This window comes from Lemur catta, chromosome 1, assembly GCF_020740605.2.
Source record: "Lemur catta isolate mLemCat1 chromosome 1, mLemCat1.pri, whole genome shotgun sequence".
Lineage (NCBI taxonomy): Eukaryota > Metazoa > Chordata > Mammalia > Primates > Lemuridae > Lemur > Lemur catta.
This window is the reverse complement of record NC_059128.1, coordinates 136,900,561-136,927,860: the sequence shown is the minus strand read 5'-3', so window position 1 is coordinate 136,927,860 and position 27,300 is coordinate 136,900,561. Positions and strand designations below refer to the sequence as shown.

The 27,300-nt window shown below is 45.9% G+C and overlaps 1 protein-coding gene and 1 non-coding gene across 3 annotated transcripts in view; both read left to right on the top strand.

Annotated features, from left to right (window-relative positions):
• LOC123626382 (calcium/calmodulin-dependent protein kinase type 1D) overlaps window positions 1-27,300 on the top strand; it is a 301,697-nt gene that overhangs the window by 27,793 nt on the left and 246,604 nt on the right. The gene's annotated exons all lie outside the window — the stretch shown is intronic.
• On the top strand, window positions 18,513-18,595 carry LOC123630857. Its single transcript, XR_006732798.1, has one exon. It is a non-coding gene; the product is annotated as a small nucleolar RNA SNORD45 (small nucleolar RNA).

Genomic DNA, 27,300 nt, shown 5'->3' with positions numbered 1-27,300 from the left:
GTGGTGTGTTGGCTTCCCAGTCTTTTGGCCATAAGGAGTATAGGGGAAAGATTTAACTTCTGTTTTTGGTAGGTTTTCCCTGGATTCTTGTTATTCTCAGTACAAAATAAAATGCTTTAAGCCTGTTTGGGGCGCTGGGGACAAGCTGTATGTGTACTTTTCTCTGATTGCGTTGGAATCACTATGTAAATTAACCTTCCCGAGGACCGTCTTTGGGAATTCCTAAAGCAGTCTTAGGTTGTATCACATCTAAAGAAAATGCATCAAGCAATCAGTCTTAGAAGCTTATCTTTTATTCAGGGTTTCTACAGGAAGGCGATTTTACCCCAGCTGGGATCACCGGTTGCTTTTCACATTCTTAATTTCTTCTGCCAATTTTCCAGATGCCTTTGGAAATTTCATGCTGACCGTTTTTTGTTTTTATTTTATTTTATTTTTTTTTTTGTTCATTCCATTTTGAGTACTGAATATTTTCCTGCCACTACTTAAACTGGGCATGAATCAAATATTCCTTTTCAGGATGATGATTTTCAAATGTTTCTTAAAGAAAAACAAAACGCCCCAGTTGGTTACATTTAGGAGGCCTGTTAAAATGTCCTTACAGTGCCAGCAGGTAAATTGGAAAATAGGAATTCTATTTTCCCTGCAGCGTCACGTATAGTACCTTGTAATAGCAAGCATAAATAAGCTTGGATGACTAGAATGGAATCTTCCAGGACTTAAAATAGAATTTCCCCCCCTCAGAACGATCTGGGATATTTATGCTCAGTTTATGGGGTAGTTAACTGTCATTAACAACCCACGTAAGTTAAAATGGTGAAATGATTTGAAAATCATATAAACAGTAAACATAAAATAATTCAATTTATTCATTTAATTTTCTTTTTTATTGTGGTAGAATATATAGATCATAAAACTTAGCCATTTTAAAGTGTACGGTTCAATGGCATTAAGTATATTCACACTGTTGTGCAACAATTACCCCCATCTGTCTCCAGAACTGCAGCTCCCGAACTGCAACTTTGTGGTCATTAGACAAGAACTCCCCGTTTCTGCCTCCCCCAGCCGTTGGCGGCCACCGTTCTACTGTCGTCTCTGTGAATTTGACTACTCTCGGGACCTCGTATAAATGGCATTGTACAGTGTTTATCCTTCTGTAATTGGCTTATTTCACTTAGTATAATGTCCTCAAGGTTGTAGTATTTGTCAGAATTTCCTTCCATTTTACTAAATTAAATTATTGTTTATTATCATGTACAGCATGTTGTTTTGAAATACGTACACGAAGTGGAATGACTAAATTGAGCCAATGAACATATGCATTCCTTCACACTTATTTTGTGGTGAGAACACTTAAAATCTAGTCTCTTATCAATTTGCAAGAATACAATACATTTTGTTTTTGTTTTTGTTTTTGAGACAGAGTCTCACTCTGTTGCCTGGGCTAGAAGTGCTGAGGCGTCAGCCTAGCTCACAGCAACCTCAAACTCCTGGGCTCATGTCATCCTCCTGCCTCAGCCTCCCGAGTAGCTGGTACTACAGACGTGCGCTACCATGCCTGGCTCATTTTTTCTATATATTTTTAGCTGGCCAGCTAATTTCTTTCTATTTTTAGTAGAGATGGGGTTTCGCTCTTGCTCAGGCTGGTCTCGAACTCCTGAACGCAAAGGATCCACCCGCCTCGGCCTCCCAGAGTGCTAGGATTACAGGCGTGAGCCACCTCACCCGGCCTACAATACATTCTTATTGACTATGGTCACCAGGTTGTACAATAGACATCTTGAACTTATTCCTCCTACTTGAAATTTTGTAACCTTTGACTAACATCTTCCCCCCAACCCCCTTTCATCCCAGGACATGGTAACTACCATTGTACACTATATTTCTAGGAGCCCAACATTTTTAGGGAATTTTCTTCCTTTTTAAGCTCTTACTAAATGTAACTCATTGTTCAAGAAGACAAAAGTATGTCACCCGAGGAACTCACAGTGTTAGAGGGAAGAAAACTTACAATGCTAAATAACTACAATAAAATTTTGAAAAGTAATAAATCCCACAAGAGAGTGAAGGTGAAGGGGAACTTAAAACATGGCAAACATTTTATATATATTACCACCGTTCGTTCTCATGACCTTTAGTAAGATGATTTCAGAGATTTTCATTTTCTTATCCAGGGACATTGGTAGTTGGTCAAGTTGGGATTTTCTTTGAAAGACCCTCCCTGCTTCCTGCAGCAGAGATCACAGATGCTATGTGAGTTTAGAGTTGGGGACATTCATTCCACCTGCCAGAGGACACAATGGAAGCATGAGGACACGATGCAAACCTTGAAGTGTGGGAGGACGCCTAACTCTGGAGGTGGGGACCGTGGCAGGACAGACGTGTCCAGCCAGAGCACCACCCTGGAGACAGCAGGCTTGGCTTAGAGGGCAGAGGTAAAGGGGAAAACTGTTTTATACTCAGCACTGCACTGCTGACCCCAAATGTATGGGTTTTCCCCTCCTGTTAAGCGATTCTCCAACTCTTAGGATACTCCGTGGGTGTCCTACATTCCATTATGACACACCTGTGTGAAGTTAGCGCAGACCCCCAGCCAGAGGGCTCAGCCCCCCACTTCAGATGCCAGTCCCAAGCTCCGGACTATGACCTGTGCTTCTGAAACCGACTGGCCATAAATCGAGGGTTCTCACCACCCCTTCCTCAATTTTGATCATTTGCTGTAACAGCTCCCAGAACTCAGGGAAACACCCTATTTAGGTTTACAGTTTTATTATAAAGGATAAAACTCAGGAACAGCCACAGGGAAGAGATGCAAAGGGCAAGGCGTGTGTCCTTGCCAGGAGTGTCACCCTCGCAGCCGCTCCTCGTGTTCCACCCAGAAACTGCCCAGAACCCCTGAGTCAGAGTTTTTATGGAGAGCCCGTTGCATAGGTGAGATTGATGAACTCACTGGCCATTGGTGGTTGACTCAACCCTGGAGGGGCAGGTTCCAAGCCTCTGATCACCTGGTTGGTTCCCTGGCCAGCAGCCACCATCCTCCTAGGGTCACCTCCTTGGCATGAGCACAGGTGACAGTGAAAGGGGCTTAGGATGAAGAACAAGAGACGCTCCTCTCACCCCATCCCTCAGGAAATCCCAAGAGTTTTTGGTGCTCTGTGCCAAGAGCCAGGGACAGAGACCAGAGAAAGAGTTCCCATCTTGTCCCACCCTGGGAGGTGACATCAGGGACGGGAGGAGATTGCCTTAGGTGGGCATGAAGGGAACAGTAGGACACCAGGTGAGAAAGGTGAGTGAGGGGTCAGATCATGATGGGCCTTGAGTTCTAGGCTGAAATGTTTATAACGTCGGCTGGTGACACATCCAGGACGGGGAGATCTGAGCGGAACTGGGCCTTAGAAACTGACCTCAGAGTCTGTGGCAGGGGCTTGGGGCTGGAGGCACCTGCAGGCCGAGAGGACAGCCAAAGCCTGGCACAGGGGTCCCCGGACAGGAGTGGTGGGGGAGGGGGAGCTGCCGTGCACGGGCTGTGGCAGGGCCCGGTGGCTGCTCCTGGGAGCCGGGAGGAGGCCGCGCTGAGACTTGGCGCTGCCCCAGGTGAGCTCCCGTGTCCCAGCCCAGCGCACCTGCAGCGTACCTTGTGTCTGCTTCTTGGTGGTAAATAGCACAGTTACGTGTATTTAATCATAGGGTGCTTTCTGTCAGATTTCGTTCTAAGTGCTTTACCCATAGTCACTCATTGACTTTCCGTGTCCAGCCTATAAAGCAGGCTCCACTTATTCCCATTTTACAGATGGGGAAATGAAGCCCGGCCAGCTCCAGGCCTGCACTTTGATGTCAACAGTACGTTTGAGATCCCCATTGAAGTGTATCTCCCTGAGTGTTGAGTCTCTTCCCTTCCTAAAGTAAAACGGTTGCGGGAGACCCTGCACACCTACCCCACACGGTAGAAGCATCTCGTAAAATTTGAAACGTGCTGTGTCGCGCATTGGAATTGCTGAGCCGGGAGAGTGCATTGTTGGGATGCGCTGGACTGCAGGGGTTATCCGCTCATTAAATTTTTGCACAACCTCCTCCCTCCGTGGGTAGGGAGGGAGAGACAGTTAGGTCAAATGGCTTGCAGGGGCCACCAGGACAGGAATGGAATTCAGGGCTTCTGACATCTAGTGCGGGGAGGAATGTTCTGTTAGCTTTTGGGGAAAACTTGCTGTAGAATAGTTGGTCTTTAAGGATTCATCAGCCCCCACTCTGGGCCTCCTTCACCTGGAGTCTGCAGTAGAATTTGGTCGGTGGTGTGTGGCGGGGGGAAGAGCAATGACTTCACTGCTGTGCCTCCGTCACCTGTCACCTTCCACCAGTCCTCGTGGGGAACCAAGAACTCTGGGTGTGGAGCCATCTCGCTGTCAGGGCTATGCCCAGTGATGATGGGCTCATTCAGGGTCCTCTGACCATCATTTGCATGAGTCTCTTGCTTCATCTCCTTTGTGCTGTATGCAAAAAAAAAAAAAAAAAAAAAAGGAAAGGAAAAAAATCAGTGCTCTATTTGGGGAAAACTTTTCTTTCAGGCCCCCTGGGGCATAGGGGCTGGGTGGACAGTATTTGATCTCTTTCCTGGCTTTTTGTTATCCCTACTTCCTCCGCAGGCTTTGGCTGAGCGAGTCCTTGAAATTGTCTTAAACAAGCACTTAAGAGCTTGTTTGAGTTGAGATCAACAGTGTGTGGATGCTGTTTTGACTGTTCAGCCACAGCTGGGGCTGGCTCAGCCCAGGAGATCCGGGCTCACGGGCTCTCCACAGCCACGGTCACGACCACAGCCACGGCCACGGCACAGGCTCCTTACTTGGGGCGTTGAGGCACTGCCACATGCTGTCCCTGAGGTCTGGGCTTTTAACTCAAGAGGCCCAGGAAGCAGCAGATTTTCTGCGCCATCTCTGTGTTTGCCCCGCAGCTGTGTTTGTGTGATTTTTAAAACAATTTCTCTCTCATCTCCACTGGGCCCCATCCCCTGACCCAGCTCCTCTGCAGCCATCGGTAATCTCGGTTTTAATTAATCTTTCAAAGAAGCAGATTACGTTGATTGCTTCGCAAGCTGCGTTTTGGTGTCTGTACCTTTCAGCTGCCTTACAGAAGTGATTAAAATAAGGATTTTTTTATATGAGCTTGGGCGCCCAGTTAAGATTATTTTTGGATCTCATCTCAATGGTTTATTTCCATCATCTGCCTGTTTTTAACAGAAGAACTGAAAATGAGGAGTGGGGCTGGTTTTCATCTCCTGTGGGTGTTCTTTTCTTTCGCACGCCCAGGGATAGCCGTGGTTTTTGGTCCTGTCTGCTGTGCTGGCCTCGTTGGCCTTGGGGCCTTGCGAGGTGGCCATGCCACATCACCAATATAGAGTCCTGTCTTGGGGTAAACCCCAAGCCTTCACAGATAAAACCATTTATTCCTCATTTACCCGTGCAAGGGTCCTGTGGCCACTGCACCCAGAGGCCTAACTCTAGCACTGAATTCAACATACCGTATTGCAAACCAGGCTGTGTCCTCCTTGAGGATGGGGGAAGTGTTTCAGCCACCTCTGTGATCCCAGGGGCTGGGCCAGTACCTGGTGCACCAGGAGGTGCTTGGTGAGAGTCTCCTGAAAGAACGGATCGCCTCCAAGTATACGGAAAAGTGGACAGGAGTGTTGCTTAGAGCCCCGGGAGTAGGAAAAATGTTGGCCTGTAGATGTGTTTTATTTGGCCAGCGCACTGTTTAAGTTCTTCTGAACCAACATGTAAAAAATCAGGTGAATCGTACATAGAAAATCCAGATTTCCAGCTTCTCTTGAAAAATTTAAAGACCTGAGCTCTGCTGGCGCTGGGGCGGGGAGAGGTGGGCTTCCCTTTGAGGGGCCTGTATTACTGCTTTTTGAGAGCCTTTTTGCTCACCTGATCCCTAAAATAATTTTGTAAATTTGTCATTTTGTAAATCCGCCCCCTCCCACACTTGGAGTTGATAGCCAGAACTTCTCATCGTAACTTAAGAGTGGCAAAGGATGTTATTTCCAGCCTATGGTAAATATTGGCATCTTTAAATAAAACAGTTACATCATCATTTTAAATGTGACCAGTGGAGTCCAAATACCATGGAGATTTGATACCCACCGTTGTCTGTTTATAAAACACTAGAATAAGCTCTTCTTTAGCCATTGGAATTTCTACCTCATTCCCCCCCCCCTTTGATTCATATTCTATTCCCACAGAATTTTATTCTATGGTATTATATTTGTCCTTGAAAAAATATGTACATACATTTAAATTAAATTTCCTGTGGCTATAAGGGTCTAAATATTTTTAAAAGTTCTTGTATTTAGTTATCATTGTGATGATTGTACATTTGAATAAAACAAAGACATTATAAATTTTGATAAATATATTAAAAGGAGAATATAGGATTTACTTGGAAATGCATCTCCTAATGAAATACATGGGTTTTTTGTCTTCTGTTCTTTCAATTGTTTCATGTGTCCCTGGATGAAGATGACTTACTGCTGGGATAAGAAGGTTCAGCAATAAGTCACATTAATGTTTTAAATGCAGAACGAACTATAGTCTGTCCTAATTTTTCCTTTCAAGTTCTATTCGTGTTTTTGTGTTTTTATAGATGTGGGGGCAAAGAGAGACCGTGTATAACTAACTGAGTAGACGTGACTAGGAGTTATGCTATAGCAGTCCCTCATTTCAATGAACTTTTTCTGAGTTATGTGCTGGTTTATTTATTCTGTCTGCATCATAGTTGTTGCCATTAGCTTCCTCCTTTTAAGAAAGGGATTCTTTTGTTGTTTGAGATGGGGTCTCACTCTGTCCCTAGGCTAGAGTACAGTGGTGTCATCGTAGCTCACTGCAGCCTCAAACTCCTGGGCTCAAGTGATCCTCCTGCCTCAGCCTCCCGAGTAGCTGGACAGGCACGGACTACTATGCCTGGCTAATTTTTAAAACTTTTTGTAGAGATGGGATCTTGCTATGCTGCCCAGGCTTATTTTGAGCTCCTGGCCTCAAGTGATCCTCCCACCTTGGCCACCCAAATTGCTGGGATTACAGGCGTGAGCCACCGCACCCAGCCTAGCAGGTGGTTCTTGAGTGGAGGGAGCATGTCCCGCTGGGAGGCATATTACAGTCTGCATGGGGGTGTGGTGCGGGGCTCTCAGACCATGCAGGGGTCTTTTGGAGGCTCTCTGGTGTGAGGGAGTGGGACTAGTCCCCAGTTACATCCAGGAGGATAAAAGATGAGGGTCACTGCTGGACTGTAGCTCCCTGAGGACAGGAACCACGCCCCACCTTAGTTCTGTTGGGATCCCCCTGCCCTCCGCACCTAACTGGTTTTCACCTAGTGCTCAGTAATATTTTAAATACAAAACAAAATATAGTCTGTCTTCATTTTTCATGGATTCTGTGTTTGCAAATTCACCTACTCATGAAATTTATTTGTAACCCCCACCACAGTACTGGAGGTGCTTTGTGGTCATTTGCAGATATGAGCAGAGGTGAGTCACCCAACATGCACGTTTCCAAGTGAGGTTGCACAAACCTTCTTGTTTCAGCTTTCATGCTATAAATGCGTCCTTTTTGCGGTCTGGTTACATGCCACATTTTTGTGCTTTTTTGTTGGTAATTTCCCTGTTTAAAATGGCCCCAAGCGGAATGCTTATGTGGCGTGTAGTGCTCCTAAGGGTGAGAAGGCTGTGATGTGCCCGGCACAGGAGGACTACACGTCACAGAAGCTTTGTTCAGATGCTGAGCAGTGGTGCTGGTAGCCATGAGTTCAGTGCTAATGAATCAACAATATGTATTAAATAAGGAGTCTTTAAACAGAAACACACATAAAGCAAGCTCATGTATTGACCAGTTGATATATGACCAGAGGCTTGTAGGAACCTAGTCCTGTATTTCCCCTAGGAGCAATGGTTCAATATTCGCTCATTCAGTATTCTCAGTGACTTTATAAAACATGTAATAACTCATGCAAATAATGAGACTCGACCATATGTCATTTGCACATGGATATATTATAACTTTGGGAATTTAAGAAATAATTTCAGGGTTATGTCCAGGTAGGCAGGTTTTTCACTCAGAATTTGAAGAGAGTGACCAGTATTCTACTTTATTTTTACAAGACAGTCTTTGGGAGCAGTTCCTTCGCAGAGTGGCGTCCATTAGAAAAGTCTTTTGAGTGCATCCGAAAGAGTAATGATCTAATGATGGCAAATGCCCTTGCTGTTTAAACTTCACTGTGAACTTACTTCGTGCTGTGTACCTAAAGTCTGAGCAGTCGGACGGTGGGCTCAACAAGGAGAATAGCATCTGAGTTACTCTTCTATTATTTGATTAACGCTTGTGTCACCGGAAGATAAAAGACTTCAGGAGAGAAGTGTGGAGCATTTGCTCTCTGATGTCATGTAGCTTAAACTTTTTTTTTTAATAGCTGCTAGTCCCACAGCCATTAATCCCTACTAAATAACATGTAAAATGCAATGGTCATGGTTGGGAGAGATTTATATTCTGACGGGCAGAGTCTATTTTGGGATATGACTTTATCCCTCTGGGATTCCCACTTGGGGGCTTTGTGTTTTCTTGGACAGGGACTTACACCCTTTACCCCGGAGTCAAACACAGGGCTTCAGGAAATAAGGGCTTCTTGTTAAACCCCTGTCCTCCTTCTGGGACAAATCTCTGGTCTAGGAATACCATTCCGGTCTTCACCTCTTTCCTTCACAGTTTGCCTGGGGGCATCAGGGAAGGCTTCCCAGAGGAGGTGTGCTGGGCCTGTGGCTTGAGGTATGGGTAGGAGTTTACCAGGTGAGCAAGGGAGCAGGGGGCTTACAGGCAGGTAGACCAGTTTGGTCCTAAGACACAAAGGGTGAATGAGCAGGGGGTCTGTTTTGGGGTGCAGGAAAGAATACGGGAATGGAGAGAGAGGAGGCTGGAACTGGGCTGTGGTTGTCCGGGACTTTATGCCACACTTAGGAGTTTGGTTTTTATCCTGTCAGTGGAGAATTGAAGGACAAACATGATCAGCCTTTTTGTGTGTTTGAAAGACCACTTTGGAGCTATGGTTGGAAAATATAAGACTGGTATCAGGGAGACAAATTAAATTGCTCTTGGAGTCATGGAAGGGGAGAGGTGAATGCCCAAAATGGGGAGTGGGGCCGGAGGGGTGGGACAGCAGAAAGGTCACTAAGGCAGTCAGGTCTGCTGCTTTGGGGTCATTTTGGATTTGGGAGCATCAGTTGGAGAGAGAGGGGCTGAGAGGTCTCGTGCTTGGGCAGTTGGGTAAAATATGGTGCCTTCTACCGAGAATGTACACCGAGCAGCAGGTTCACCTGGGCAGAAGGTGATGCGTTCTGAATGCGCAGAATTGCATGGACTGAGAGACCTCAGCATGGAGCTACCAAGCACAAGTGCTCAGGTGAATAAATGCATCATTGAATAAATACATCATTCTGCCAGAAATACGGCTTCCCGGATTATATCCTGGAAGCAAGTTTTTTTTTTTTTTTTTAGTCTTGCTTGCTTATTTTTGCCTGCATTACCTCCTTAAGCAATTTATGTTGATCTGTTTGTTACTGAAAAGGACCAAGGAGCAAACTATGTGGAATTACCTGGGAGGAGGGAAAAAGCCCTATGATGTGGTCTGAGTACCAACGTGGGCACATGAAGCGAGACGCATGAAAGGATGAGGGCTGGTGTTCAAAAGTGACTTATGACAAGGTGTCACCTACTTGTCCTCCTGTGTTCACATGGGCTTCTGCCTTGCAGAATTGCAGAGTGGCTGCAGACACTGGCTGTGGCTTCAGGTGGACCTTGTGTGGCCCTTCACGGGTGCGGGACTGTGGCAGGGTCCCTCTCTGTGCCTCCCCGTGCTTCTTGGATCAGGGTGATAATAGATCCCACTTTAATTGTGAGGATTAAGCGAGATAATTAATGGTGTTTCTTAGCTCAGTTCCTGGCAGAATAGGCACTCAAAAAAATCATCTCTCTAAGTATTGACGTGAACAGATTTTATATAAAGACTCTAAATTTACAACTGAACGTCAATCTGGGATTCAGAATTGGTTTGTTAAGAGATTTATTTTTCCTTTATGAAAGGGTACACTGTAGAATTGCTGCAGAGAATGGAGATTAAAAAGCTCCCTATGAGTGTTTTTAAAAATATTTGATTTACAAAAATTCAACATACCTTAAATTGGTAGTGTATTATTAATAATAATCTCTATTATAATAAACTATATTATATAATGCATTAAACTTTTATGGTTTTCTTTCCTTCCCAGCATCTCAACTGCTCCCTTATTATAGGCCTTGAAGTAGGGCTGACATTGTGGCCCTGATGTTCCTGGCAAAGATGTGGGACTCGCCCATGTCACAGAGCAGGTCCCCGGCTTCCCAGTTAGTGATGTCTTGTGGCAGGTGATGGCATTGCGGCCAACTGAAAACTTTCCTATTGCTTTTGAAAAAAAAAAAAAAGGATTTAAGAGACGAAAATGGACATCTAGTTACTTGGGCTTTTCTAAGAGCAGAATATTGGGGAAGAAACTGGTAATGGAGCAAATTCAGACTTTTCCTTAATATCGTCACAGAATAGGCAGTTGGCATCTAATTCCTTCTGGAAATACGGCACACCTTATAAATAGACACACCCTTAATTAGTGGGAAACATTTAAACGAGTGCAGGAGAGCCAAGAGAGAAAGGTATTTGTTACAATTTTTTTTTTGGAGACAGAGTCTCCTTCTGTTGCCCGGGCTAGAGTGAGTGCCATGGCGTCAGCCTAGCTCACAGCAACCTCAAACTCCTGGGCTCAAGCGATCCTCCTGCCTCAGCCTCCCGAGTAGCTGGGACTACAGGCATGCACCACCATGCCCAGCTCATTTTTTCTATATAGATTTTTAGTTGGCCAGATAATTTCTTTCTATTTTTAGTAGAGACGGGGTCTCACTCTTGCTCAGGCTGGACTTGAACTCCTGACCTCAAGTGATCCACCCGCCTTGGCCTCCCAGAGTGCTAGGATTACAGGCGTGAGCCACCGCGCCCAGCCTGAAAGGTACTTGTTATTGATAATTATGTGTTGTACAGGGCTGCCCTGAGACTGGTATGAATAACTTCCTGTGGAAGTTAGAATCATGGCGTTTTGGAAGAGAAGGATCTTAGAGATCAACTTTTTGGTGAATGGACACACTTGAGGCTCTGACTTGGGGGGATGGGCAGGACATGGACATTGTATATAACCTGAACTTATGTACCCCCATGATGAGCAGAAATAAAAAAAGAAAAACAAAAAACTTTTAAATCACGAGGACCAAGAAAATTGCATTTTTAAGCATGAATTCATCTCCTGCATATTTTTATTGATAAAGGAGTGACTAAGTGGCCTGGGAGGGCTGTTCTTCTGGGGATATCAGCACAGCCACTGCACACTGAATTGACATCATTTTAGTCCTAAGCCTGTGATGGTTTATTTGGTGCCATCATAGTGTGGATGAATGTGTGGTTTCTGTTGGGCCTTTCGGAATACTGAAAATAGGTGTCCCCAATTCTCCTTTTGGGGACATCCACAGCTGGCTCCAGTCCACTGGCTTATTTGCAGACCTAAAGAGTTTAAGTCACTTGCCCATCGATAGAGGTACAAGGACTTTGTAAGGTAATAAATACAGCGTTTCCAGTGCAGATACAGCGCTGAGAAAACCATTGTGCTGATCGATGAACCTTGGTGTTGTTTTTTTTATAGAAAATGCAATGATGTGGCTGTAACATACAGCATTTCTATCTTCAGTCCGGAGACAGGCAGTGAACTAGCGACAAAACTGTGCTGTTTGCTAAGAGTGTCTCTGTGTTGACTCACGTGCCCACAGTCATAAGCAGCTATCTTAAAAAATTAGTCACAGTCTGGCGGATATAAACACAGAACAATTAACACCTGTAATTATCTTACTCTGTCATTACCGGTGTCAGAGACCCCAGTAAAAGCTCATTAATCGAGACCCCCATAAATTTGGAATGCCAGGTGACCGTCAAGGCGGGTAGGCCAAAGTTTGTTGGAGCCAGGGCGTATGAAGCAGTTTGCTGAGCAAACTCATGGTATCAGTGTGACACAGACATATTATTTAATCTACTTGCAAGAACAAACACTCAGGTTTAATATTGGCAGGTGCAGTTAAATGTTTATTACAAGTCATTTTTTATCGGGGCCAAGGAGGCTGCTTAGCAATAATTTACCAGCCCTTTAAAGTTGTTTATGGATTTCAAAGTATTTAAATTGCACTTCTCTACGAATGTTTGGAAATGAGCAGGGGAGGGCAGATGATAGCGTCTGACTTGTTTGCACCGGTGCTGCCGGCAAGGGTACCTGGCACGGAGGAGACACCCAGGACTTCTTCGTCACGTGCAATTGAATGTTTGCGTAAATCAGGTGGCACTGGGATTAGGGGGTAACCAGTTGGGAAAAAGCAACTCATTGTGTTTCTCAGTGGGGTCCCCTTGGCACTTTGGCCAAGATGATTCTTCCTTGCAAAGGTCTGTGCTGTGCACCTGCCGACATTCATCTCCCCTGACTCCCACCCCCAGGTGACAGACCACCGAGCCCCCACCCGTTTCCAGACCCCCTCGGGGAAACCATTTCATCCCCAGTTAGGAACCATCAGGCCTCACCAAACACCAAAAGGAATTCCAGATATTAGAAAGTTGAATGTAAAAAGTGAGCTAATAAAGGAAGTAGAAGAAAATACGAGTTAATATCTGGCAAAAGATTTTTTTGAAAGAAAGTAAGCTGTTGGATTCTCTGCAAAATCATGCTTCTAACGCTGGGCCCCCTCGGTGGCTGCGTAATACGTCTGCATCTCTGGTTGTCCTTATGTGGCCTCGTGGGCTATTCCAGCTCTTTCCTGTATTGCTCGGTCCCTTCTTTTTCTGCCTCTCCATGGAGGAGATGGAGGCCAGCCAAGGTCACTTGTCATTAATTTATTTCTCCATCTGCAGATGTGTTCCTTTCCTTCTACACAAGGATCTGTCTGCCGGGGGCTCCCTGTTCCACTTCCAAGGGTCCAGCTCCTTCAGTGCCCCTCCTTGAATTTCCATTTTGCCTTCTCTTCTACCTCTGTCTGCGCTGCCCATGATCCTCCTCTGCTGTCCCTGCATTCTAAGATACGTCTCTAATGTCCATATTCCTGCAGCACCACGCTCCAGCCTCCCACTTTGTGTACGCTCCAGACCTCTCCATTACTTCCTTTAACCCCGGAGGAAGAGCCTGGGTCCTGCCTGGGCAGCTCGGGGTGAAGCCAGCCTCTTGGGCCTCTGCGAGCCAGGTGAGGGACCAGGGGAGATGCCTCTGCCAGGGCAGGAAGAGCCACCCCGAGGGATGGGTCTCAAATGCACTGTGCTCCAGCTTAAAACCCCCAGAAGCTCCCACTGCCAGGGAAGGAAGAATCATGCCAGGCCCTGCCTCCTGTCACATTTCTGTCCTCACCAGCCCTCCCTCCAGCTAGAAATCTCCGTCCCACTCAAGGGTCTGGCAACCATCTCAGCCGCCCCGTCTTCCCCTTCCCTGTCTGCTCCGCTGTTCCACAGCTTTGCCTTTCAACTCTGGCTCTCTGCCCTGCAGCTCCCACCTTCACCATTTCTAGGTAACCCCTTCTTCTGGAAGATTCTCTGAGACCCTGAGAGCAGGGAGTAACCAGCTCCTGTCACATAGGCTGTGTCCGAGGGTGGGAGGAAGAGCTGGTTGATTGACTATTAAATCTGGGAGAAGATCTGACTCACTATTTCTAGCTGTTGTCAGAGTTGAAGGAACATAAAGATTGTCATTTCAACCATTTTTAAGAGTGCGGTTCAGTGACATTAAGTACGTCCTCGAGGTTGTGTAACGATCACCACTATTTCCAAAACTTTTTCATTATCCCAAACAGAAACTCTACCCATTAAGCAATAACTCCCCAGTCGCTTCTTTCCCAGCCCCTGGTAACCGCTGATCTACTTTCTGTCTCTGTGAATTTGCTGTTCTCGGTACCTCCTAAGTGGAATTGGACAGTATTTGCTCTTTTGTCACTGGCTTTTTTTGCTGCTGGCATAAATGTCTTCCAGGTTCACCTGTGTTAGTAACATGGGTCAGAACTCCATGCCTTTTTATGGTTGAATAGTATTTCATTGTATGGATATCACACATTTTGTTTATCCTTATTATTTGAAATGTTGATATGCTGTATACTTTTTATTTTCTTGAGACTTTCCCATAATGCTCATCAGATTAACTTGCCTGCCATATTGCTGGTAAATATCCCTTGATTTATTGAATTTATTAGCAATTTTGAACAAGATGATGGTGGTTACAAGCTAGAAATGCCATTTCCTGTTGTGTGTGTTTGTAACTGTGTAACTTGTATTTTCTTGAGTGTCACTGGATTGTTGGACATGTCTGAAGATCATATGGGCACTGGGGTGAAATTGAAGGGACTTGGGGGGCAGTTCATCCTGCCTCTGGCCCCAAAAATGCTTCAAGGAAAAGCCAGTCTCATTGTAGCTGAATAATGTCTTGGCGTCTGCTCAAAACAGACTTGTATCTGTCTCTGTGTGATGAATGTGTCTCACAGAGCTGAAGCAATGCACAGGGCTGTGCCCTGGGGAAAGTGAATTGATACATTTTTTTGTTGTTTATTTCACAAATCAAAGGCGGACACATCCAGTACGATAAGGCAGGAGGACATAGATACAATGTGTTTGACAGCAGATACTAGTTCTCTGTTAGCTAGGGTGACACACGTTTAATGTCGAGACCAAAGGCAGAGTAATTATAGACCTTAGGTGCAGCCTGAACTTGGCTGGGCCTCAGTTTTATCTTGAAAGATTACTCTTCACTCCGCGCTCTTTTATTGATTATTTTTAGCCAGTCTCTGCAGAATTTTTCCAGCACTCTTGCTCTTCTTGAATTTATACTAATTGCCAAGGGCAGCGGTGCATAATGATTTGTTGTGGTGGCCCCTGCGAGCCAGTGGCAGTTCTAGAATGTGCATGGTAAGCCTACACCCTCCCCATCTTTATAGATCTCTTTTCACATTGAAATACATGCTCAGAAATCCATTGTGCTTCATTAATTTATTAAGCTTCGAGCCCACTTCAAGGGCTGCTCTGACGTTGTCTCAACAAACATCGGCTCATGGAGTGTTTGGGCCAGTCTAGGCTCCCAGTAATCATCGCTGGGATGCGATGACCTCAGCGAGCCTTCCACGTCTTATATTTTAATTCCATGGGCACATCTAAGCCTTGGTGAGATGCCAAGAGCCCAAGCTCAGAAGTTTCTGGCTTTCGTTAAAAAAGAACGTAAACTTTACCTTAGAGTTTCAGACTGTGTTTACATGATGTGAATTCATGTTGCGATTCCTATCTGTGTGGTCTCGCAGAAGCGGCTCCTCAGTCACCGTGCGGGTTCCTGCAGCCAAGGCCATCAGCATGTGGGTTAGGGACTGCCAGGGCAGAGGTGGGAGGTGGCAGGAGTGTCTGACGTGTGCTTTAATGAGATGCCACTGCAGTTCACCCTTCATTCACCCTGTGTGATGGAAAAAAAAAAGCGCCGCAGGTTTTTCAGTAGAAACATATTCTAAATGATTTTAATTCATAGTGATGTTCTACCTGGTTCTTATTCCCATATTGTTGATAATGGTTACAAAGTAAGGAATGAAAATAATGACTCCAAAACAAAGGCTGGAACATCTACTGATGTCGTTGGATCAGTCTTGCGTGAGGTTTGACTCTATCAGAGCGGGCAGCTGTCGCCAGTGACACTTGGTCCGAGAGTTCAAAGTGGAGGACTGGAGACCAGGGCTCTGATGACACAGATGTGTTCTTTTGCTACCTGTTTACAGCAAAGGGGGCTTTTCTTCCATCACAGTCCTCACCTCCTGGTGTTCCCTGGGACCCCACCTGCAGTGTGAGTTGGTGCCATTGGTGGCTTTGGACGGGGTCAGCTGAGGGGAAGCTGGCAACTATCTCCTTTCCCCCCAGCCATCCAGGATGCTGGTCGCTCCCCTCTGTAGCCACTAGAGAAAGGAAAGTGGAACAGATGTCTATTAAAAATGAAACCCGTGGTAAGATGTAGCAGATGCCTCAGGCGAGGCAGTGGTAAAGTGGGCATGTCTGGCACTGAATTTTCCAGCCCCGCCCCCGCCAAGATGAATCACTTGCTCATCTGGGTTTGGCCCTCCTGGGTCTGTCCTGTCCCTGGAAAGAGTTCAGGAACATCTTCCGACCGCCCTTTCCTGCTTGGCTCGTGGTGGGGCTGAGCTCCGCTCTGGGCTGTGTTCACGAGGGCAGGTTCCGGGAGCCCGAGTGTGGATCCGAACAAAGTGGGCTGTGAAATAGACATCAGGCCACTTTCCCATCCCTGGGGGGTGTGAGGATTGCAAGATGGTGGTGACGGTGAGCCCCAGCATGGAAGGACACAGATATGTGTGTTTGAAGGAGAAGTTGCTGGTCATTTGCTGCTGTTGATGCATATTGAATCTCTGCATTTGGGCTAGTTCTGATTTCAAACATTCTGTTCCACCATCATACCATATATTTCAGACCAAAGTTTTGCCATGGTTTGTTTGGGAAAAAAATACATTAACCATATTTTCACAGTTTGGAGATGAGTCACCTGGACCTGCCAGCCTTAAGTCAGGTTCTCTGGACTTCTTTCAGAGTTCTGAGACCCATATGCTTGCTACCAGTGGTTTTCAGACTTTAGCCTGCATCAGAATCACCCAGAGGGCTTGTTGAAGTATTAGTTGCTAAGCGTTAGTCCCAGAGTTGCTGGGGTGTGAGAATTTGCATTTCTAGCAAATTCCCAAGTGATGCTGATACTGCTGGTCCGCGGCCCACACTTTGAGAACCACTTCCTCACAGTGCTGGGTCATGATGAAGTTTTCACTGGTGTGCAGTAAAATGAGAAAAATAATGTACTTGGGTTTCCAGAAATCCAAATGTACTGGAAGGAAGGGATTATCCATGTTTTCCCCCTTGAAATTAGGTCTTCTCTATTTTCTGATGGTAAGATATCTTTTCTTTCATGAAATGGTGGCCACAATACGATAGTTTGGAGGTACTGACCTTATTTCAAAAATGAAGAGTTAGCAACTCTAATCCAGTTCCCCGATTTTGGGGGTTATTTTATAGCTCTCTGAAATCCAGAAGTCCGAGAACCATAATCTAATAAGTGTGTAGTTTAGTTCTTCTTAATTTATAAATTTTCTCTCTTGAGAGAGGAGGTTGGGGAGAGGTGGAAGGGGTGAAACAGGAGACAGATGTTTATTCGTTTCGCTAAATCTTAGCTGTTTTATTTTCTGATGACAATGGCAGTAAACTTTCTGTCTAGCAAAAACCCCGTGTCTCACAGTGAACTCAGGGTACAAAGAAGATGGCCGCTTGCGTACATTATTAGGTATATTGGTTGTTGGATGTTTTATCTTTGAAATTCCCCTATGGTTTTAGGGAGAAACAGCTGGCGAGAGCGGTTGGCCGTGAGGATGCCAGCTTGAGTCTCTGATCTGCCGCATTGTCTGTCGTGTGTGATGGCCTCGTACTCAGGGGGAGACGTATGATTTGTACAAACAGTTTGCATGTTTCAAACTTTTTAGTTTTCTCAAGCCTTGCTGATTGAATAAATCTAACGCTGATGCCCACTTGTGGGCACCTTTCGGGAAGTGCTCTGATGAGCACTGTGGTTTGGAATATTTTAGGCAAAGTGTTGAAGAAAATGTAGCAACTGTTCCCCATTAATTTGAATTTGGACAGTTTTCCTTGAACGATCCTCATACTTAGTCACAGTGTCCCAGCGTTTTGCCTTGATTAGACGGATGATGAATGGCTTTAATTCTCCATTTAGCTTTGCCTGTGTAGACATAGTTTCAGTTGAGGTTTTTCAGATCTTGCTTGATGGCAAATTCAATTCAAATTAAGTAAATAAATTATGCAGAGTCCGTTTCTCTTCTGTGCTCAAAAGGTTCCATTGAACATTCATTTGGAATTTCTTCAGAAAAAAAATCTAATTAGCTCTTTGATTTCTCTCTTGTAAATCTGTTTTATTTCCCAGCTTGGTTCTTTTACCCTTCCCATGTTAATAGATTTTCCTCCTCTGTTTTTACGTGTCCTATTATTATAGTAGGGATCACCTTTCTTAAAGTCCCCTTTCTTGCAGATGGGTGCTGCATGCTTCTGAAGCTTTTCTACGCTATTAATATTACTGGAAATGTGGTGTGTGATTTTTCTTTTCATAAACAAAGTTACCGGTATATCACCTGGCCACTTCCTTTAGTGCCTTGGAGTATTTGTTGGTGATACGTATTTATGTCTGTATTTATATTTTCTAAAAATTATTTCTTACATGTTCTATGTCTATGACTGTTTTTCAAGGTCCTACTTAATGCATATTTGGTGTCATTATTCTAAATGGGAAATCAACTTCTTCATTGAACCAGATTAGAATCACGGTTATTTTGTCTTCCAGAAATGATAGGTGTGGTTAGTCATGAGCTGGCTGGTGTATATTCTGAATCTAAAGTTGCTTATTACTACTTTAGCTCTAGAATCACACTGAGACTTGAAAAAAAAAAAAAAGAAAAAAAAAGAGAGAAAAAGAAGAAAATGTAAAAAAAAAGAAAAGAAAAATAAAAAAAAGAATAAAATGAAAAAGAGATAGGCATTTGACCAAGGGGCAAAAGTATTTACAAATATATGATGGTGGCTATTCTTGTGCCAAGACTTGTACAGTATAGCAGAATAAAAGATGGTATTTATAATTCATTTTTTCGGATGTTATCTTTGTGGGGTTTTAGTGTCGACATTGTTTTTCCTTAGGATACAGGATAGTCCCTTTTATTAAATAAAAAAAAATCAGCATTAACTACGGAGAGGTCTCTGGAAATGTCAATTCAGATGGAAACATTTAGCTTGGATCTAACTTTTTATGGAATCATGCGTGTAATGCCATTTGCATTTGCTGAGATTTTGTATTATTAATAGAATAGACAAATCAGCATTTTGTCGGTGCATGGAAGGCTTCGCTTGTTTTTCCTGGTCTTGATTGCTGGTTGCACATGAAATTCAGAGAAGGAAAAAGCGTGTAGCGTGGCGAAGGGCGGCTCGGATGACTCAAGACTCCCTGCCCCTGTCTGCCCTGCTGTGGCTCCCTGGCAGGAGGCCTCGGTTTAGAAACCGTCTGAATGGGGCAGGCTGCTTAATAACATTCTCCCGGCACACAGAGAGTCCATGCGGAATAATCCCGCAGGTTTGTGTGCCTTGAGGGAGCTGCCAAAGGTGAAACCTCCTTGCACAGTGGAATTGCTGGAAGGCAGGTATCTATCTCGCTGGGCACAGAGCAAAGGTTCTGAGCAGCACTTGGCAGCAGAGAAATCTAGTAGCCATTTGCCACACGCTGTTGCACAGTTTCCAGCGTGAGCAGAGTTCTGTTTTGCCCGTGGATTCTGTGGCGCCTGTGGCCTTGTTCTCCCCTTTCCTTCTTTCCATATGTGTTCAGCTCACCCTGCTCCAGGACTTCTCCTGGGCTCCTGGCTTTCTCGGATGTTCCACCAGAAATGAGCCTCCTCATGAGTGTGTCCGAGTGGTTTGTTGGTGGACTCCCTAAAAATCTTCCCATGCTGGAGACTGCTGAGGCCTGTGGACGTTTTTGTGACTGTAGTTGGGGACCTGGAGTCACCCCGCTCGGGTCCGAGTCCCAGTTTAGTGGTAGGACTTTGGATAAATTCCTGAAGCTCTGAAGCCTCTGTTTCCTCATCTTTAAAATGGGGCTAGTAACAGTACTTGTCTGATAGGACAGTCCATGTAAAGAACTTGGCCCAGTGCCTGGCATCTAATAAGTTTTCAAAAAATATTCGCTATTAATATTATTATTGCCCTAGATGTAGGGTGATGGACCATATGACCTTCTAAGTTTTCTCTCATTCTGTGTGTGTATGTGAGAGAGAGAGAGAGAGATTGCAAAAAGCACAGCTACTCTGTGGACTTTGGGGGATGTTTGGATAGAGTTTCAGTGTCATGTCTTTGAAGAGAGCCAGGAATTTTGGGGGTGCCACTGTGCCAGAGAAAACAGGTTCCAGAGAAAGAAAACAGAGGTGAGATCCCTTGCAGAGCAGGAGGTGGCCAGGGGTTGTTTAGGGTGGCATGTGGCCAGGAGGACCCTGCAGGGTTCCACGGAGGGTGGCCTCTGGGGCCCAGGCTGGAGCTGTTGACCTGGGAACCGGGGTTCAGCCGCAGTGAATTCCAGGCCTCCTGGTGTCTGCTCTGTCTCCTGGTTCCTTCAGAAATGAGGGCCAGGGCAGCCTGCAGTCGGCCACCCTGGACGGTGTGTGCATGGGGAACATGGAGGTCCTCTGATGTGGTGGCCACACCAGATGCACAGTGGGCCTGTGTATGTTCTGTAAAAGAAGGCCTGTCCCCGCCAGCCGGGCTTTCCATGCTAACCGACAGACGACGCAGTGAGCAAGAAGGAATACGTGTCCCCAGGGTGTTAGAGTAGAATAAATGGCTTGGTATCTACAGCAACCTTTAGAGCAGTCCTTGCCTGCAGGGAGCTCTCTGTCCAGTAGGTCAGATGAGGCAGAAAACGTGTCATCAAGAGAAACATACGACTGCAATGTGGCAATGCCTGGTGGAGGAGACAAGCTTGGCCAGCTGTTGACAGATCAGAGCTGGAGATGGACTCATGCGATTACTAGACACACCCGCCTTATTACAGACCCAGCCTAAATGACTCTTGTGCTCACTGGCTAATGTGCATTCAACTAAGTTGGTATCATACTTGCCATATAATTTTACACCTGATTTTTTTTCCTTCCATTTTTACCTAGATTAATTTACCCCGAATTATATAGTTGTTTGTAAATATGCTTTTCAAAGGCATCTTAATATCTTGTTGTCTAGAGGTGCCTTAATCCACTCTCCTCTTGTTCAACATTTGGCTTATTTCCCTTTTTTTTTTTTACTATTATAAATGATATGCATAGTGCACATCCTTGTGCATGGATCTCTCTTCATGATCCTGTTAATTTTCTTGTAATAGATCCAGAGAATGGGATTAAGTTAAAAGATATATATTTGTTTTAAAGGTTTATCTGGTGCTGTAATTGGCTTTTAGTAAGGTATCTATTAATTGACACTTCTACTAGCAATGTGTGAACATGATCATCTTATCATATCCTTGCCAGTGATTTACATTAAATTTTTTCCCAATTTGATAGTCCAGAATGAAACCTTTTTAAATTATGAAAACGAATCAAGGTATTGCAAGAGAACGCTTGATTCATCAGTTGAGCGAAGGTTCCAGTTGTTGTGTGTGTTGCAAGTCCTCTTGGGGGCAGGAGATGGAGAATGACCGTCCTGCCCTGCCCGGGGCTGCTGTGCAGAGTTACTGCAGGTGAAGGACTTCAGCTGAGGGTGTGGTGTGGTCGAAGGCTTTGCTCATACGAAACTTTTGAGCAGCTGCCTGTTTCTTATTGCTTGATTTTCCTGATTGAATGAACTTCTCTGTCTTTTTTTTTTAACCTGACATTTAGCAAGGTGCCTGCGAGGTCATCCATCGCAAACTGCATCATCTCAACTGATGGGCAGTTGTTCATCCTGTCTTTTAAAAACCCTGGAGATGGGAGATTGTATAAGCTTTAATGGTTCTACCGTGTATTTCCCTCAAAACTTGACAGCCATGATCTGATGAATTCCCACCTCTACCTCCTGCCGCTCCCTCTCCCCATTTTAATAAGTAAAAGGCAAAGTTGAGAAAACTAAGCCTGGTGAGGTGAGGCTGATTGCGTGGGGCCACTTTCTGGAAGTTCCTAGAATAGCACTGGGTTATCCCGACACCTGCTGACTTTGGACAGTAACATTTTCCAACGTTGTGTAGCAACGTTTCCCAAATTGCTGTGAAAAAATGGGAAAATCCACCAGATAACCAGAGCCAAGTCCTGTTTCCTAACTTTTCTACAGCCTTTACTGACAACCTGCGGGGCACACAAGAGAAGTGAGTCAGAGCCATGGTTTTCTCAGTGCACGAAGCACTGCGCACAGCTAACTCCCCACTGGGCCTTGGTCGCTCTGAATGAAGCCAGAAAGTGATTCAGTCTTAGATCAAAAGAGAAAACACACATACACCACAAAGCAAAAATAGAGTTCCTATTATTTCCAGGTTGCCAAAAATACTGGGATTGGAAAAAATTGGTTTTTTTAGCTTCTTAGCAATTTCATTTTATATAGTGGGTTTTCTGGTAAAGTTTTCTTTTGTGAATAAATGATTGCCACCGTAGCTGTTTCACCAGGAGCATGACTGTGAGTGGATTTTGCTTTCATAGGGACATTAATAATGAAATTCAGTTTTTAAAATTTTTTTGAGAATTGGATAGAATACTTTTTTCAGCCTCAGTGAAAAAATCACATCGATGTAACTTTTAAAAATACAGTATTTTATGGATTGAGGTAGTGATGTAATTAGTCCTTTTCATATTATACCTGGATGGTCCACTTCAAATGAAGGAAAATTGTATAATTCTTATTATTTTGTGAATTGTGATTTTTTTCATAGCTCTAACAAAGGCTTGTTAGCAATGGATTTTTCTGGATTAGTAAAATCTTGAAGTTTACTAATTCAATCAACTCTTTTTTTTTTGTTTGTTTTTTGACTTTTTGGTTGAAATCTTAGTCAAATATGTTCTTTTTCTGGAGTTGTCTAGAAAAATGGGACATCCCAGACTACTTGGAGTTTCTGGGTATTTCCAAGAGCCTCTGTCTTGCAAAGGGTTGTCGGGTAATCTAGGAAGACAGAGGTTACAGCAGGAAACCAAGTGCATTTACATCAGTACTGTCATGGTCAATGCCAAGTTGCTAACCTGCCTGAGAATCATTGCACTTTTCTTCTATAAAGTGTTAGATATATATTTTTGCATCCTCAGAGGGCTGTCATCCTTCCCCTGGGCTCACCTTGGTGTCTGGGATGACTGAGGAGTCCCGTCCTCTGGCCATCAGACTGGGAGGGGGATGGCTTGTGCAGGTGGAGCCCCTCCCTGTGTCACTGTTCCCTGCGCCCACCCCTCACCTTTGTCTGAGGGAGACAGGCACAGCACTTTCCCTCATGCCAGAGAAGTCCCTTTTGCTGGTTTGAATGGCCCATTTGGGGCCCCGCATACTGTTTTATAGTCTCCAGTCTTCTATGCCTTAGGAGAGGCTGAATGACATCCCAGGGTTCAGGTGATGCCCGAGCCCAGCATTTGTGAAGAGTTCTAAGACCAGGCAGGTTCAAGTTTTAGTTGGGAAGACCAGGTCTCCTTCCCACTTTCACATCCCAGGGTAGGAAGAACTTATTGTCATGCAGTAGAATTGAAGGGGCCTTTCTTTATGATATGGTTAAACGGTTACCCTTATAATGTTAGATGAGATCCAGGCATAGCACAAGAGGAAATCCCCAAAGTCCCAGAAGTACATGGAAGCAACATAAACCTCCCTTCTTCCCTTCTGTGCTTTCTAGATATACATAGAAGCTCCGTGTACTCAGGCAACCGCACCCTCGCCTGTCCAGGGGCACTTTCTGGGGTGGCTCTCCAGCCCCTGTTTCCAGCCCAGGCCTTGGCCCCTACGTCCAACTGCTCCGTGCGTGTCCCTGAGTAATCAAGCCCGATGTGTCTCTAAGTGAACTACATCGCTGCCCCCCCATCTCCTCTCCAAACCTGCCCCCCAAGGCCTGCGACTAACTGGCCCAAGTCAGGCGTCCAGGTACAATTCCGGCTCCTTCCTTTACCTCTCATCTCTCCTCCCACATCTGTTGGATGCAATTTCTTCAATTCCAATTAAACCTCTCGAATTTATCTATTGACAATACCCTCCTCCATGCCCACGCGCACACTTTCACGCCCTGCGTCCTCGCTGGCCTCACTTCTGTCCCTTTCAGCCCCTCTCTGGTGTATCTTTCACGACAGGCCCCAAGTGCTTTTCCTAAAGCACAGATCTGAGCGTGTTACTCCTCCACTTAAAACACACTCCAGGGACTTCCCACCACCCATGAAGTGCCAGCTCCCTCTGGTGTCGTCTGGCAGGGGAACTGTACATCTGGTTTGTCTGGGACGTCTCAGTTTAGGTCTGTGTTCCCGGTGCAAATGTGTCACTGTTAACCATCTGTTGGTTCAGGTGATCAACTCCGTGGTTTCCCCACGACGTGCCCCGCCCTGCCTCCTCTCCAGCCTTGCCACACGGCTCCGTCTGCCTCGGGTCTGACCCTCTGTCCTCTCTCCCCACCTGGCTGCTGTGTGTCCTCTTGGCCTCTGCATAGATTGCATTCCTCATGGGACACCTTCCTGCTCCCTCCTCAGCACTAGACAAGGTGCCACCCTCCATACGCCCCACCCAGAGCCCCCACTCTGTGCACCGGGTATCACCTTGTAGCATAATCGCTTGTTTCGTCTCACTCCTCAGCTAGAATCTCATCTTAAAGGCAAGGACAGCGTCCGGGTCACTGCTCTCTGAGGTCAGCTCAGTGCCTGCCCCGTAATAAATGCCTGATGCATTATTGAATCAGTGAACATAGGAGTGAGACCAAAGGAGGATTCCTCCCAAATAAGAAAACGTAATTTATCAGTTGTCCCAGCGTGTACACGATGACAAGAAGACATTAGGAACATTTTGGAATGCATTGGTGGAAGACCTGAGACTACAGACTAGAAAATTCTTCTCCTGCTATTAAATAATTCAGGCTCACTGGGGAACAGCCCATGCCAGGTATATGTCACCCCTAACATTAGCTCACTTTAGCCGATCCTGGTACTAATCTACAATTTCCTCTGTGGCACACCGCTCATGAGAAGCTGTTATTTTGAGCGCTGCCACGATTCCTCTTTAATGAGACATCTTTGAGCCGTGGAATAGTTAGACCTGCCGTGGAATCAGCCCCCGGCACCAGGAAGGCTCATCCTTTTGTTAGGGGCTTGGCTTGTTTAGGCTGTTGTGTTTCTGCCGTGGAGATTTTTCAGGACAACTGGGCGTCCCTGGTGTTTTAGACAGAGCCTCAGCGAGAGAGGGACTCATTCCAGATGGTTCAGATGAAGAGACTCTGACGGAGGGGCTGTGATTCCAGAAGTGTGGGTGGGGTTAAGAGAACCAGCGGCAGCTATTCAGGCACCCAAAGACTAGTTCACCGCCCCCCACCCCTGGCAGAAGGGGCCAGGGGAGGAGCCCAGGGTTCCTGGAGCAGATGGTTGCCCGGAGGGAATGTGGTTCTGGAGACAGCATTGCTGGAACCCTGGCCCGATCCCCCGATATCTCTCCTCTTGCTGTCTGCTCTCCTGACAGTGTCTCTTGTCCACCAGCCCTGAGGTCAGAGGACAGAGGGGCCTAGTGACACCATCCACCAAGCTTGCCCTGCAGGACAGGGAGGAGGGCAGGAATAACCAGCACCCACCCTGTCCTTCCACGGGTTATCTTGGAGCCAGAAACGCCTTTCCCCTTCCTGAGGGTTCATGCATTTTTCTGCTGGGGCTGTCTTCACTGAACTTGCTCTTTCTTGACCGGGACGTGCTGGGTTGTGTCCGACCTGCTCAGAATCCTTGCTGGCCCTCCCCAGCCCTCTTGCCTTGGCTCTGTATTCGGAATTGGAGCGTTTTTAGCCACTGAAAGGAAAAACCTGTTAAAGACTCACAATCCTTTCTTCCCAACAAATCTTACCCCGCTGAATGTCAAACACCCCCTTCGCTGCCCCATCCTCTCTCGTCACGTCCTGGGACCCCACACGTCTGCCTCGGTGGTCCACCTTGACATGCCCAGTCCTTAAGGGCCCGACTGAGCCCACACAGGTGCGTGTTGGGGACAGGTGGAGGAGGTTGCTGCGTGCAGTAGCGCGACATCTGGCGCGTCACTTCCGGTAACCGCCCCACTGTGCATGCGTGTTTGCATTAATTTAATTTACTTGTTTAGTTCCTATGGGCCACACGGCCAGGTGAATGCGATACTCGGAACAGTACTCCTCACCCCAGCAGTGTGGGCCACCCCCTCCTTTCGTTTTGTTTCCCACTGTCCATCCTGCTCATTTCTCCTCTTCACTTTCTTCCAGCCTCCTGACTTCCTTTGCTTCGTTTTCTTTGCCATGCATGGTGACAAAACGCTCACATGCCCCCTCTGTCCCTTGCTGTCCTCTCTTGGACGGAAGTCGGAAGGCGGTATAATCACAAAAAACCCTGCTACTTTAGATGATCCTGCTCTTTTGGGATTTGCGAGCATTAGGATGGGACCAAGCCGATGTTGACCTTTGCACTCTCAGCAAAGCAGTGAGGTCACTGAGTCCCTGAGGGAACGCCACCGTCCCCTCTCCAAGAGAGCAGAGCCTCCCGGGGCACTTGCCAGCCCTGCTTGTATGTGGGCTCCTGTGAAACTAGTCCCGAGTTTCTATATTTCTGATGAACTTGAAGGCATCAAAGTGCTTTAGAACATCTAGAGCTTTCACTAAATCATATTAGCCTCTACCCCACGTCGTTTAGTTAATTGCATGGCTTTTCCTGTGTCCTACCTGTGAGCCACATGCCAGGGTCTGAGAATGAGCGTGTATGTTGCTGATTTTGCAAATGGGGAAACTGAGGCAGGACGGTGCATGACCACACGCCTTCGTAGGGCAGAGCTGGAGCTAGAATCCGCGTGCTGAGTGTCAAGTCTCTCTGTTGCAGCTCTCTGGGGCTTTTCTGACTCAGAGCTCTGGTGCATACATGTGGTTAATATTTTCAAATGCTTTTATTGTTTTTTGAAACAATAAATTAGGAGATTAACCTCATTTCCTAGTTTTAACAAATTTATGCTTTCTTCACCTTGTTTTTATTGCCTTATTATTATAGTTGAGAGAGAAGGACGAAATTAAAACTATAAACCAAAATGTTAAAAGCAGTTCTGTGGGGAAGTTAATCAGACACACATCTCACCTCTCCATCTGCCCCTTGGGGCTGTGATCGCTGGCTGTTGAGGACACAGGTGGCAACTGCAATCAACTCGTCCCTTAGAAGGGAGCGGGCACAGGGGTGGGCCTGGGCGAGTTGGAGGTTGTGAACGCTCGGGTCTGAGTGAGGGTCGCACGGAGAGAAACAGAGATTGGATGGGGTTGGGGGAGAATCAGTTAATCACAGATGCTACCAAGAGGTACTAAATGATATCCTCACTTCCCCAAGGAATAGTTTGTTTAAAAGATGCACTAAAACTCACAAAATCAAGTGTGAGCCTTCAGCGCGCCTGCCTGACTAGTATGCTCTCTGGCTCCAGAGCCAGGCGGGGGACATG